The sequence below is a fragment of the Ailuropoda melanoleuca genome, chromosome 10, assembly GCF_002007445.2.
Source record: "Ailuropoda melanoleuca isolate Jingjing chromosome 10, ASM200744v2, whole genome shotgun sequence".
In the NCBI taxonomy this organism is placed as follows: domain Eukaryota; kingdom Metazoa; phylum Chordata; class Mammalia; order Carnivora; family Ursidae; genus Ailuropoda; species Ailuropoda melanoleuca.
The window spans coordinates 49,487,313-49,503,578 of record NC_048227.1 but is presented as its reverse complement, the minus strand read 5'-3'; positions in this window follow the sequence as shown (position 1 = coordinate 49,503,578).

The window sequence follows — 16,266 nt, the reverse complement described above, 5'->3', positions numbered from 1 at the left end:
CACTCATATCAAGAATCTACACTTGATCTTCTTTTGATTTCTCAAACACTCAAATACATTCTGTTTTTCTCTTTTCCTAGAATATTCTCTCCTCCTTGCCTTACCTTCATCAGTTTCAACTCCTATCCATTCTTCATATCTGGCTTAAGTATTCTTTTTCTGACTACTCAACTTTCTGCCATCCCCCCAAATTAGATCATTAGTGTCTCCATATACCTTGTAGATTCCATATTATAACAATAGAATATGTGTATCTTTAATAAAATGGGATCATACAATGCACATTATAAAACAACTTCATGTCTTTCATTTAGCAATATATTGTGGACATGCGTTTATGTCAGTGTACACAAAAAAACCTCATTTTTCAAAGTCTGTGTAGCCCTTTGTAATTATTTAACAAAATTTATTTAACCATCTCCCTATTGTTTGACATTCAGTAATCAATACTTCTTGAAATATGGGTTTTCAATCAGTAGAAAAATGAATTTACAAATATTTTCCAATCCTGGGATATAGGTCAACTTCAAATATATAGTTACAGCTTGACTAACATTTTTGACTTCCCAAAAGGTATATGAGGTCTTGAGTCCAACACATCTTTTTATATCTGGATTTCAGCCATCTGTAGTTTCCTAGTGATTTCCTTCACTCTGGAATTAGCTCTACTTAATTGAGACTTAACGATTTTCCACTGTCCTTCTCTGAATCTCTGAGATAGGGTCAAACCAGTCCCAGCTATGGGTTGATTCATGTGGGATGAAATGATGCAAGAATACTCAGAAATTCATCATTGGAATGTAAATAGAATGTCTTTCTCTCCCTGTGCCTTTATTTAAAGAGTTTATAATCTGTATGAGACACTGAAAATGATAACTCATCATACAGAAAATTGAAGACGTGGCAAAGAACTCAAAGACTTGATAAAAGAATATACTTTAAGTCCAAATGTTCAGGAGAGGCCCTGCTGAGTAACAGTTTAAGGAGAGACGGTAATTAGCACAAAGAAGAAAAGGCTTATTTGGGTCTCAGTAACTGTCTTCAAGTACCTGAAATGTTCTCACTGTTTGTTAGCTTCAGGCAATCATTTTTTTCCTTGCTGTTTTTATCTGTTTGCTTAATCTCAGTGCAACCTCTAGGAAATACGCCATTGAACGATGATTTGTGTGTTTGCCAAATTATGATTACAGATCATTACAATGCATTAGATTCTAGCACACTTAATTTGTATATTTACCTTGCAAAGGTGCTAAGATAATGTATACTAGAAATAAGTTCAAAGAGATATCTGATGTAATTATTACACTACATCCTATTTGACTATCTCCATGATTCAATTCTTAGGCAGAATGAATTTTTTTCATTTTCTCCTTCTTAATTCTGATCAACTGTGAGGCAATTTCCAGGCAAAAGTTTCATGACTGGTGAGACTAGATCAAATTTGATCAGTTGCTTAATTTACAATACAGAGGAGAAAAATCATTTTGGTCAAATAGAGTTTGTTTAGAAAATTTTTGTCCAACTTTGAAATTACCTAAAAACTGAATTACATGAACATCATATCTGACCAAATCATAGCTCCCATAGGAAACTGGATTTTATGTGACTTTTATGGACACTTGGCTTTGAGTTCCAGGAATCAGTCACATATAGCAATGATCTAAATGTTTTGGTTAAATCTGTAAGTTAGCCATTTATATTATATAAATTTTCAGATAACTAATAGTCCCTGAAGATTTCATTTTGCACATCACATCACGTCACATCAATGTTATTTCTTCAGAATCTCGGCTAGTTCTTTTGTAATTTTTAGAGCAGTCCTATCTAAATTCCATGAAAGAATTTATAAGCCAAAAAAAAAAAATCTAGAATAAGCATCCTTTTATGATCAATGGGCACTTCAGACAAGTACTTGATTAAATGCCCTAGATGAACGAAAACTGAGAACGCATACTAGGATAGCCCTAGGACAGACACAGAACATCTTACTACTTCTGCCAAATATGGAAAATAACGAATCTGCTCTGAAAGCCAGACCCACAGGTAAGCTGCAAGGCATGCTTCTCAAGGGTTAATTCTCCAGTGAATGCAAAGATGTATTCAGCCTCCAACAAGTCTGTGCTTTTAGCCCTAATGTAGGCACACTCTAGTCTTCAGAAAGGGTGCCTGGGCTGAGAGATGTCATGCACCACTGTTTGAGCAGGATGGAAGGCAAGACGGGTCTTTTCAAGTGTGTGCAGTAAGCCCGAAGGAGGAATAGCAACGTCCTTGGAGCCTTCCAAGGAGAGGCGAGCCTGGCTGAATAATCAGTGAGCAGAAACCCAAACCTTGCAACTTATCAGGCAAAGGGACATGAAGGCTAGTGTTGCTGTGATGATGCAAATGAAGGGCAAAATGGTACAAATTCCTGTCTCCCAGAAGGTGTAATTAGAGAGCGAAGGTAGAAAAACAGCTATCTCTAGAAATGCGAAGCAGATGCTTATGCAGGCTACCTCAGGCCTGGGTTAACAGTTAAAAGATATTGACGATTTTCATTTCTCACCTTCATTTTATATAAAAGTTTGCCTGGGTTCCAATTGATAATACTAATAACAGATCACAAAATAGACACAGCACAATGTTAATGCAGAAGCCATACACACAAAGCACTTAAAACATCTGAGCCAGAGAAAACCAGGGCCAAATACAAGAAATGTGTCTGTGATAATCAATCTAAAATTATGCACATAAAATTCAGTCTAAATCATGTGAACTATTTGACATTCTAGCCATAAGAAATGCCAAGTTCTTTTTAAATGCCTTGGTTTTGTGTGTGTGTGTGTCTGTACTTGATTTGCTTTTTTTTTATATTATGTTATGTTAGTCACCATACAAAACTTCATTAGTTTTTGGTGTAGTGTTCCATGATTTGTTATTTACAAATTGTTACCCATTTACATAAAACCCCCAGAACTCATTGCAATACGTGTCCTCCTTAATACTCATCATGGGGCTAACCCATCACCCCAAGCCCCTCCCTTCTGAAACCCTCAGTTTGTTTCCGGGAGTCCGTGGTCTCTCATGGTTTGTCTCCCTCTCTTCTTTCACCCCCTTCAGTTTTCCCTTCCTTCTCCTAATGTCCTCTATGCTATTCCTTGTGTTCCACATATGAGTGAAACCATACGATAATTGTCTTTCTCTGTTTGACTTCTTTCACTTAGCATAATCCCCTCCAGTTTCATCCATTTCGATGCAAATGGTGGGTATTCATCCTTTCTGATGGCTGAGTAATATTCGATTGTATATATGAACCACATCTTCTTTATCCATTCATCTGTTGAAGGGCATCTTGGCTCCTTTCACAGTCTGGCTATTGTGGTCACTGCTGCTATGAACATTGGGGTGCATGTGCCCCTTCTTTTCACTACATCTGTATCTTTGGGGTAAATACCCAGTAGTGCAATTGCTGGGTCATAGGGTGGCTCTATTTTTAACTTTTTATGGAACCTCCATATTCTTTTCCAAAGTGGCTGCACCAGCTTGCATTCCCACCAACAGTGTAAGAGCGTTCCTCTTTCTCCACATCCTCTCCAATATTTGTTGTTTCCTGCCTTGTTAATTTTTGCCATTCTAACTGGTGTAAGGTTAAGCTTCTCAATGTGGTTTTGATTTGAATTTCTGTGATGGCTACTGATGTTGAACACTTTTTCATGTGTCTGTTAGCCATTTGTATGTCTTCTTTGGAGAAGTGTCTGTTCATGTCTTCTGCCCATTTTTTGACTTGATTATTTGTTTTATTGGGTGTTGAGCTTGAGAAGTTCTTTATAGACTTGGATACCAGCCCTTTATCTGTAGTGTCATTTGCAAATATCTTCTCCCATTCCATGGGTTGCCTCTTTGTTTTGTTGACTGTTTCCTTTGCTGTGCAGAAGCTTTTTATCTTGATGAAGTCCCAAAAGTTCATTTTTGCTTTTGTTTCCCTTGCCTTTGGAGACATATCATGAAAGAAGTTGCTGTGGCCGATGTTGAAGAGGTTACTACCTATGTCTCCTCTAGGATTTTGATCTATTCCTGTCTCACATTGTGGTCTTTCACCCATTTAGAGTTTATCTTTGTGTGTGGTGTAAAAGAATGGATGAGTTTCATTCTTATGTATATAGCTGACCAGTTTTCCCAGCACCATTTATTGAAGAAACTGTCTTTTTTCCACTGGATATTTTTTCCTGATTTGTGGGAGATTAGTTGACCATAGAGTTGAGGGTCCATATCTGGGCTCTCTATTCTGTTCCATTGACCTATGTGTCTGTTTTTGTGCCAATACCATGCTGTCTGGTTGATCAGAACTTTGTAATATAGCTTGAAATCAGGCAACATGATGCCCCCGGATTTGTTTTTCTTTTTCAACATTTCCTCAGTGATTCGGGGTCTTTTCTGTTTCCATACAAATTTTAGAATTATTTGTTCCAGTTCTTTGAAAAATGCCATTGGTATTTTGATAGGGATGGAGTTCAAAGTCTAGATTTCTCTGGGCAGCATAGACATTTTAACAATGTTTATTCTTCCAATCCATAAGCATGGAATTCTTTGGTTTGATAACACAAAATATATTTTACTTCTCTTCATCTCCTCCTTTGAATAGTATTTATGTTCCAGTGCATTTATAAATTGGCAGATACAATGCACACATTTTGGGCAGTTGTCATGGTGCTTCTCCTTACCATTTGAAGTTATTCAAGTAGCTTTAGGATAGAGTCCATGTGTACTTTGCAGGATATGGGTATTATTCTCATGTATAAAGGCAGAGAACATTTCTGCTGTTTTATAAGTCTGCATTAGCCCATAAAACTCTTAATTTAGCCTAGTGTTGTTGGTGAGATGATCTTATCTCCTCTTGATACTGCTTATGTTGCCTTCAGTTTTCTTCATGTAAGATGATGGTTTTCCTCTTTATACACTTGGCTAATTAAAATAACAAATCTTCAAGCCGTCTTTTTGGGATGCCTTCTTATCACTCTAAACTAATTAAACTGGAGGGGGAAAAAAGAACCTGCTACAACCTAGTAACAAATCTTCAAGCATCAACTATATTTAGTATCTTTTACAAAATAAAAATATTTTATCTTGGACAGCTCTCTTCTTCATGGCTAATATATTGTTCCCTAGAACACTCAATCCTTTTCTATTCTACTGTCCAAATGGAGAAACTTCTGTACCTCCGCTTCCAAGTGGACAATAGGAAGAACAGGATGCATTTGGTAGAAATCCCGTAGAACGGAACCAGTCTTGAATCCAATGTCCACATTCCAAAAGCTAATTGTTATGAAATACTGAATGATTGATAAAAAAAAAGGTTCTATAAAGGCAAATTTTAGCTTGTGGTATTTCATGGATAGTCAAGAAATCTTATAAAAAAATGGGCAACCTTTGTCTGGTGGAACTATCTTTCTCCTATTCTGGCTGTGGAGATACGGAGCTCCTTTAATAGTTACGATTCATGTACATTTTCATTTGCTTGGGACATTTTAAGTGTGGCCTGAAACAACTTCTCAAGTCTCATTCCAACCGTTTGATACTGTAATGTTCAGCAACTTTAAAGATGACATTTTTTTCACTCTCTGGAACCTCAAATTCCATGTCAAAGAATTTGAACAGACAGATGAGGTTTATCTTGGCATCAGATATATCATTAAGGAGGTTTTCTATCCATTTGAAGTACATACGATATTTGATCTGTATCTTAATTTATAGTATATATTGAATTTTTTATAGAACCTTCCTAACAAGTATTCTGAGTTAACTGGACTGATCTGCAGTTCTCCCCAGTTTTACTTCTGAAGAGTATAAGATCAGGCACAACTAATGTGGACAATAAAGCTTAACTAAATAGTTTGAGATTAAGTAAATTAATTGCTGACTTAAAAATGCAACGAACAACTAATTTCTTTACTGTATGATTTGTTTCGTGAGACACTCAGAGAGGAATCCATAAAGGAGTTAATTTTTAAGGACTCCAGTGCCTAGAGCATCTTGGAGTTAAATGATTAGTATGAGGCACATTGAGTAGAAGAATGGGCAGAATGATGGATGGCCATCTGAAAACATTTTGAATAAGGGAAGGTAACAAGAAAAAGGAAAACTAAAGTGAGGGTTGCTTGGCAGATTTCAGTTGTGGGTACCCTCAGAATCTCTAACCTAGGTCAGTCAGAGAGTGTTCAAGAGAATGGCTCTTGCACCACTCAATTGGTTCTGACCTTCCTTCCACGCAGAGTTACTGATTTACCATGGGAAGGTGAGATTGATACTACTACAAATTCACATTTATTGAGTGCTTTATGTACCAGTCATTATTCTAAATGCTTTATATGCATTAACTCACTGGATCCTAAAACAACTCAATGAGTTAGGCACTATTATTAACCCCGCTTTATAGACAAAAAAGCTGAAGCATAGAGACATAAATAACTTGCCCGAAGTGACATGGGTCACAGCATTTGACCCCAGGAAGTCTTGCTCTAGAACCTCCACTTTTAAATATGCACTATAGCCCCTCCCCTCTTTTAAGAAGAGAGTGTCATCATTTTATTTAGTAACTATAGGGAATTCCTTTCCAAGTTGTCTATAACTCCTTAGAGGTACCAAGAAACTGTCACGTCCATGGATCCTTAAGGTATTAGAGAACTGAAATTAACATGAATAATTTGTTAGATATGCAGTTAAAATTAATTTTTTGAAATTTAAACTATGAAGTCTACCTTATAGTAAATGTACACTTGAAATGAATACATAAAAATCACTCCAATTACTGTGTCACCTCAAAATATGTAACAATGCCCACCAACAAACAGTCAAAATGGAAATATTAAGATATTCTTCATTGTACTTGAAGACAGAATTTCACAGTTTTTATTGGAGATGGGAGTAAGGAGAAGATATTGTTAAGCCAGGTTGGTTTGAAATTTCTTCATGTACAGAGTGGACACTTAGTAAAGGATTATTGAAAGAATGAGTCTCGAATAAGCTAGCTTATGCCTGTCTTTTGGAAAGATGACAAGACATTCTCCAGGTCTTTATTTTTAATGAAACTTAGCATTTATAATCAATCCATGCAATTTCCTCTGAATCCCAGGAAATATAGTTTCGGAATACACACCTTCAATTAAGTGTTTTTCCTTCCTTTTTTTTTTTTTACTTGATTTTGATGTGTTATAAGCAATCAACTCCACCAGAACTTGCTATTACTTTATAATTACAGATACAGTACAATGTTGCTGATTTAATAGTATGTTTCTCAAGGAGTAATATCAACTTTTAAAAATTATTGATTCTACTTTAGTAAGAGAAATGGATGCACTTTTCATCTTACTCTGAATCTGGAGGAGCTCAGCTAAGCCAAGATGAGGACTGAGGGAGGTGAGAAGCAGTTCCACTGAGATTTGTTTCATTATAAAAGAAGTTTTCAATTCTATGTCCAATAGACTCAAGTTGTAAATGCTTCAGGTCCAGCCAAGTGTGAGATAATGCTCTAAGAACAGTCATTCCATTGATTTTAAAAATACATACAGGTAGAGTTATTTATCCAAAGAAATTAAATAATACTTTTCTGTCTTCAGTTATAAAGTTGAGCTTGCAGTAATTCTTATAAAACTTATAACCGAGTATTATTGGATCAGTGCTTGGAAGGGAAACCCAAATTCCATATAAATTTCATATAGACAATAGTGATTTCTGTAGCCTAGTGAATTCCTGATTTTTTAAAAGTAACTTGCTATGTTTTGTTGATATTTACTGTACAGATACACTGATCTTTAATTCCCAAGAACCAAATTAAAGAATAAATGTATGAAGATTTTATTAATAATCGAATTTGATGCAGCACATATAAAAAATGTTATGGGAAATTTTCCAGATGTTAATCCAATATACAAGTCCAGATATTTTCAGTGAATCACCTATAAGAACATAGTCTGCACTGTGTCATCTATGGATACACAATATATACTTATTGACTAAGGGTGCTCTAAACTGAGAAAACTAGCTACCAAAAAGTACCATCAGCACATCAGCCAATCCAGACCCCTGAAAAGGTTTCACAGTCATTGTTAAGTCCAGTCTTTTGTGTAGCTGAGATAGATATGCCATTGATATTGTATCCATGTTCTTTAAAACTATCTTCTTTATCTACATAAACCTAAGCAACAAAAACAAAAATGAACATCCCCAGAAATAGATGATGGAACCATCTGTGCTGGGTTAACTCCCTTGCTCAGAAAGATGAGTACTGTGTATCAGAAGTGAGAAAGGTAAAGAAGGTGGAGCACATTGTCAAGAATTTCATTGCAAACATATACCATTGGGAATTGGTAACTGTTAGCTCTAACTGGCACGGCTAGGGTGTTGGAAATGAGCTGTCTGTATGAAATAGTGGCATTATTCAGCTTGAAGGCAAAGGGACAGAGCCAGAAATAGAGATAATTCTGCAATGGCTATAGCCATATGCCCGCTAAGAAAAAAAAATGGCATTTGATCAAGTTGTGCTTAGATTTCATGTGAAATATACAAGTAACATTGTGATCCTTTTCATTTATTTTTATAAAGGACAACTCCATAGAGCTAAAGACATTTCTAAAATCTAGACATTGTGAAATGTGGAGAGCAGATCACTGGGTCTCAGTTCAATGGGATGATTCCATTAAAATGTGAGTAGAGTGAGGGGATCTTGTCTGTCCTCATCTGACTGGAAGTACTTTTAAATGAATTGATAAATTATTATTTGTAAGATATATTTGGGAGGTTTTCAGATGAAAGTGGATATGAAAAATGAAGTGGAACTATCATTAGATGCTCCTGTTACAGTAACATAAAGCAAGTTACAGATTGTTTTATATTCGCTAGTAAAAGAAATGTTGTCTTATAAGAAGTTTACTTACTTCCTTGATGGTGGGCATACCTGATTTCTCAATTTCAGTGCCTATAGTTTATTGTCTTCAAATTAAATCATGACCAATTTGCTTTCAGCTTTAAATGCTCCTTCGGCTCAAATGTCACCTTAGATTTTGTTTTATATTTCTTGTCCATAATTAATTAAGTCACCTTTTTGGAGGTGAAGGTAAGAAGTAAGACTATGTCTTAGCATCTTGGTTCAAATCTTTAATGGGTGCATGACATTTATTTTAAATTTATTTACATAAAATATTTAAATCAAATATATTAAATATATTTTAAAATTAATAACTTGTTTAAGAGTAAATAAATTGTAAAATTAATTTGCATTTGTTTATTCATCTTGCACATTTATGGTTCTGCCATTAATTAACTTGTGCTATGACCCTGTGGGAGGTATTTCATGTCTACAAGCCTACATTTTCCTATCTATAAAATGAGAATAATGTAATGACACCATGTTAAGGCTCTTCTATGGTACATTTTACCATGAAGTCTTTTAGAACATTTTGATACCACATCATTAATTTATAAATTTTAAATATGAAGAGATAGATAGGAAGAATTTTTCCTTAATGATACTTTATGCTGTATATTTCCAAATCATAAAAAAGTCATATGGAAGATTTGGAAAGTGTCAATAGCTATGCAGGTCAGACATGTGTTGTTTTTCACATTAAGACCCATTGGTTCTAAATATGAGAAAGCAGTAAAGTTCCAGTGAACTTTTAAGGGAACAGCCTCATACAAAAGAGAGATTCACAATAGCCATAAACTTTGAAACAAACCAAATTATATTTCATACCATATATTTTCTTTATAGCAAATAAATGTTAAATAAAACAATAGCAGTAGAAGATACAGGATCAAAAAAAAAAAGATACAGGATCAGTTTATTTGTTTTCACCTTATCCGTTTATTTGTTTTTACCTTGTCAAGGGGCCTTAAGTGTATTTTCTTTAGTTATCATACTAATCTAGGTTATAGTACTGTAAAATAGAATGTTGTGATGATTAATTTAATGTTTCAATTTGACTGAGCTATGGAGTGAGAAGATTTGGTTAAACGTTATTCTGGATATGTCTGCGATAGCATTTCTGGAGGGAGATTAACATTTGAATTGATAGACTGAGTAAAACAGATTGCTCTTCCCAGTGTGGGTGGGCCTTATCCAATCTGTTGAAGGCCTGAATAGAATAAAAGGCTGAGTAAGAAAGAGTTCTTTCTGCTCTGCTGTCCTTGGATGGGATATCAGTCTTTTTCTGTCTTTGGACTCAGACTTGGACGGGAGCTTGTATTTTGTTCTCTCCTGGCTCTCAGGCCCTTGGCTGCACACCAGAACCATGCCATCCACTGTTCTGGGTCTCCAGCTTGTTCACTGCAAGATCTTTTACTTCTCTGCCTCTGTAATCACATGAGCCAATTCCCTGTAGTGCATATATCTGTATCTGTCTCCATGGTCTATATCCATCTGTATCTATATTTATACCTGTATCTCCTATTGGTTCTGTTTCTCTGAAAAATCCATACTAATACAAATGTCTAGTGGCAGATTGGCAATTTACAAAATCCTTTGAGGATTATTTCAAAAAATGGGCAGATAAATACTTACATGCTAATAACTTTATAAGTCTCTTGCTATTCTTTAGAATAAAAATTATTCTGTACCTAAATCATAATTTCAAATAATATGTAATGGTACACTATACAGTTATTTTTTCTCATTGTCTTCGCGTTACTTTGAGAAATCTATTTGGTCAAAGTAGTTTCATACTATTTTTCTGAAGTAGTTTATCATATAATTATTATATGAATTATGGTTGAAGTTTCGAAGTATCTGCTTAAAAGTGTTTAGTTTTTACATCTCTTATAAAAGAGAATTGAAATGTTCTAGAACAGAACGGACTAAACTACTTTTGATTTGTTTCTGTGAGCTTTATTTACTTCACTTGAAGAGTCTGAATGTCTACCCAGATTTCTTTTTAATTTTAAAGATTTATTTATTTATTTTGAGAGAGAGAGAGCATTGGTGGGGGAGGGACAGAGGGAGAATAAGAGAGAGAATCTCAAGCAGACTCTCCACTGAATGTGGAGCTCAAGGTGGGGCTTGAATTCACAACCCTGAGATCACGAACTGAGCTGAAATCAAGATTTCGATGCTTAACCAACTGAGCCACTCAGGTGCTCCATTTTCCAGATTTCTATCCGAAGGACACCAACAAAGTAACTCTTCATTAAGTATCTCTAAACTCCCCAATAAATTACTGATGAAGACAGGATAAAGGATATAAACTCAAAGAAACCTGGAAAATTAAGACTGAAAGCATATATAAGCGCTTGAGTTGGTTGGGAGCAGGGTTTCCATTGAATAGCAGAGCAATAGAAGATTATGAGAAAAATAATTAATGGTCTCCTCCAGTGTGTTGTCTACAACAAAGGAGTCCTGTTTCCTGAGAAACAATGGGAAAACCCCTCCTTCACCTGCACTACATACACAGCAATAGAGTCTTCAAGTCAGTATCAAACACAACACTGGTGCTGTCATCCCTATGACATGAGAGTGTTGTTTCCTAAGGTACCAAGACACTCTCATCCCCTCCCCATCCCCCACAGTTTCCTCAGTTTTCTTTTAATTGCTAGAGATTTATGGGAGCTAATGCCTGTGAAATATGAAGAGGGGTGGGAAATAGGAGACAAAGCAAGCTGTCAGACAGCAATATGGGCCTGACACCACAAACTTACCAGCTTTCATCAACACAAATTGGGTGTCTTTCAGTTTTGGTAGGTCAGAAGTTATAGCACAGCACGACTGAGCTGCTCCTCTGCTGAGAGTCTCCCAGGACCAAAACCAAGGTGTTGGCAGGTTGGGGCTCTTATGTACAGGTTCTGGGGGAGACTCTCCTTCCAGCATCATTCAGGTTGTTGGCAGAATCCGATTTCTTATGGTGGCAGATCCTGGGGTTTTTTGCAGATCTTGTGGTGGCTGTCAGCTGGGGAGCACCTTTAGCTCCTGAGGCCTCTCTCTGGTCCTTGAACATTGGTTCTTATGTCTCAGACCAACTCTGCCATTTAAGACTTGGTACAACTATATGTAGAACGTAATTCTACTATGTCAACAGTGCAGATGGTGCAGGGTTGAACATAGAGAGTTACCTCTTAGAAAACATCATCCTACAGATGTGGAATCATAAATGGTCTATAGGCAGAAGCTGGTAAAGCAGTATTGTATAGTATATATATATATGTCCTTTATCTCTAGGAGTTGGAAAATGGTTCCCTTTCAGTCCAGAAGAACTGAACCAGATAAAGTTTTATCAGACACTGATGTATGGTTGATAATCTAGATGTTTAGTACTCTTTCATATACATAGATATGAAAAGGGAATACAGTTGGCACCTGGTAGACCATTAGCAGCTTCAAAGGACATCAATACCTTGTCCGATGACAAACACTAATTCTAGATGGCTCTGATTTAAGCATTGGAAGGAGGGAAAAACAAAAACAACAGTAAGACAAGGTCTAATTAAAAAAAAAAAAAAAAAAACAAAGGTAAAGAGAACATTATCCTGAGGCCCAAGGAGAATCTGAAAATGATTTATTACAGAAATCTGAAACCACATAAGAAAATTATGTGGCAGTCTCAGCATTAAGCACTAAGACAGAGACTCTAGGAACCTGCTTTAGTTTATACCAGAGAGAATTTAGAACAGGAAAGCCAGTCTTTTTAGTAACATTAGATATAGATGTGTATGTGTGTGTGTGGTTGTATATAGGACATAAACAACTATATATATATGAATGTCTTAATTTATAACCATGTGTGTGTGTGTGTTTGTAGACAGATAGATACAAAAAGAAATCTCAGAGATTCCTTTTGCTCTTATTTGTCCTTCAATATTATTCAACAGCCATTTCTGATTTTTAAAATTAATTCCTACAAAATTAGGAATAAAATGTTCATTAATATATTTTTAAAATTATCTTTAAAAAGCCCATATTATATTTAATTAACATCAAGAATGTTTGCTATTACCCTTACTAGTTAACACAGACATAGACTTCCTTGCCAAGGCAATAAAACAATACTACTGAAATCAGAGAAGGCAAGTTTTTGTTATTTTTTTGCAGACAATATGACTATTTAAATAGAAAAACTCAAGGGAACTATCACAAAATTCTGAGAATTAATATTCAAGTTCATTACAATGATTGGATACAAATTAAATGGCAAAAGTTGATAGTTTTTCTGTACAGCAGCAATAACCAATTAGAACACATAATGAGAAAAGGTACTATTCACATAATAGTAATATCTTATTAAGAAATGCACATAATCTATATAAAGTATTAAAATACTTTCCTAAGCAATATAAATAAAAACTTCAATACAATAAGATAAAAAACTGTATCTCCATACTGGAGCACTAGATTTTGTAAAACATGCAAATTGTTTCCAAATTAATTATAGTATTAATAAAATGTTATTTAGGATCATGATAAAATAATTCTAAAAGTTTATTTGGAAGAATAGATAGGTAAAGGTATCCATGAACATCATGGGGAAAATAAATCACATATTTAAGTATATTAAAAGAGGTATTTAAATGTATTGTTATGCTAAAACACGATATGGTTCTGGATCATGAAATTATATTTAGATTAATAAAACAGAGAGTACTTCAACACACTAAATACGCATGTAAGAATTATACCATGGCAAAAAAGTGAGTGCAACATATGCCAAATGATTAAAAGACTGCAGTTTTTTTAACAAAAGTTATTGGGAGAACTGATTATTGGTGGGGGAAAAAAAGTTAGAATCCCCACTAACAAGATATATTAAATAACACCTTATGTGAAAAAAAAAGTTAAATAAATAAACAATGAGGCCTTTAAGAACTAAAAGAAATAATGGTTTAACTTTTTAAAAATAATCTTGGGACAGGCAAATACTTCCTACATAGGGTCACTTGTCCTTCGTTCTGAGCCACAGTAGCTCGATGGCATGCTCTATGAACAAAGAGGTCTCTGGACAAATATGTTCTCTAAATATGGTACACTTTAGTCCTTCATTGCCAGTTCAATGCATAATACCTTCCTAAAAAGCATGGGAAACATGAAAGAAAACCACTTACATTTATACCTCTTCATTTTCTCCAAATGTATTAGGCCATATAATTTTACTTATTTAAAACACTTTTCAAAAACTGAATGTTGCTGAGATTAAAATTTAGGAAGACTCTTCTAAATATAAAATAGTGGTAGATAAAATAATTTCTAAAAGATCAATATACTTCATTAATAATTAGAAATTTTTATGTCAAAAACTCAAGGAATTAAAATCAAATTGTTGAAAATATTTAAGACAAAACTGACAAGTTAATATTATTACTACATTTAAAATGCTTAAAAATCTAGATAAAAAGAGAAGTACTGCAATGAAAATAAATAAAAGATAAAATAAGAAAATTCATGGAAGAAATAGAAATGATTGATGAATATTGGACATTTTTCAACCTACTGATAATGAAAGAAAGAAGAATTTAGGATAGATACCATTATTTTCCTAGTACCTGGACAAGTATCTGTTTCATTATTAGTAACAAAATTTATAACAATGGCTTTATGTGTAATACCTCACTATGGAACACTATGAAATGTACTTGAGAGGAATTATTTATTTGAAAGAAATCGGAATGCAAAAATGCCAAAGATTGAGGGAGAGGAAAACTCTCTTACATTTTGACATGGTACTATAACTGGTCAAACTTACTATGGTTGGCAACCAGCAGAAAGAGGATTAGAACACACTTTAATACTGTAAAGCTTTAACATTAGATTAATATGAAATAATAAGAGAACAAAACGTATAAATAGGGTTAAGAAGATACCGTGTATGTTATGAAAAGTAGGAATCACAACTTTGTTTTTTTTTTCATCTCTCCAACTACATGCTAATAAGGAAATGATTGGATAAATCATGACATATTCACTTTCTAGAATATTCTGTTGTCATTACAAGTATGCTTTCATAAAGTATTGACAACAAGAAGTAGGGAAGCAAAGAGAAAAGAGAAATTATGAAAACAGTAACTCCATCTAAATACCAGTCAATCCAACCTTCATGGATTTACTGAGCAAATATTCAATGTATTCATTATATTATTTCCTGTGGGAAATATAATAATATAACATATCATTGAAGTCATGGTCACTGTCCGTTGTAGCCTTCTAGAGACAGAGGGACAACAGTGACAGCTTTGAATCTTCTGTGTAATTGTGAGGACAGAGAAATTAATTTGTCTTCCTCATAAACTGTAGTTTCCTTTGAACAGGAAATAGTTTCACTTTTAGTGGGAAGGGGCCCATGTTGGTTGATCTGGTGTTGGAGCAATGTTTTTCTCAACAGTGTTCCCTTTGGGTTAGATTAAGTGCGGAGAACATGGGCAGCAACTGGGCACCCTAATGGCTCCTTCAGAGCCAACAGAAACAAGGTGAGAAAAAAAATCTTTTAAAAACACTCCTAACAGTACGTTCTAACCTGATAGAGCATAGCTCTTGGAAGCTAATGACCACCACCGAAGGGGAGGATGTGGAGAAGAGGTTTGGAAATTTCTGACTTTCCCCCACCCCCAAACAGTTTTATTGAGCTATAATTCACATAACATAAAATTCACAATTTTAAGCGTTCAATTCCATGGTTTTAGTGTATTCACAGAGTTGTGCAACCACCACTACATTCTAAATTTCGAACATTTTCATTGGAACTCTAAAAAACAAACTTATAAGAATCATTTTTCAGAATCAAATTTTTCAATTAACGACCACATGTACAAATCGGAAGTCTGGCAAAAACTGTTCTCAGTACATAAGGAGACAAAACTAATCTCTATTCCTTTCCATTGTTCCTCAACAGATTTATTAGATAACAGAATATGAACTTAATTATACATTTAGATACCACAGTGTCATTAGTGCATTGCTCACTCACTCTTGTTTCAAATCCTATTCCCCCTAGTTGGTATATAAGATCTTAGGGGCTGGCAATTTACAAATATGTATACATGAAAATGCGGTCGTTGAAAAATTAATAAAGGGAAAACTCATTAAAACGGAGTCAGAAGGAAAAAAGATGGCGTCAAGAGGTTCCACCAGGGCTGCTTTCATGCTCTACCACTTGCCTTCAGTTGCAAATCCAACAGGACCCGACAGACCTGGCTCCTGGATATTACTTCACAGTCCCATCAGGTGGAAGAAAGAGTTTCCTCCTCCTCTGGCAACAGCCCAGCCAATTAGAGATGGTCTCAACTTAGCCAACGAAAAGCCGCTATACTTTGAACTCATAG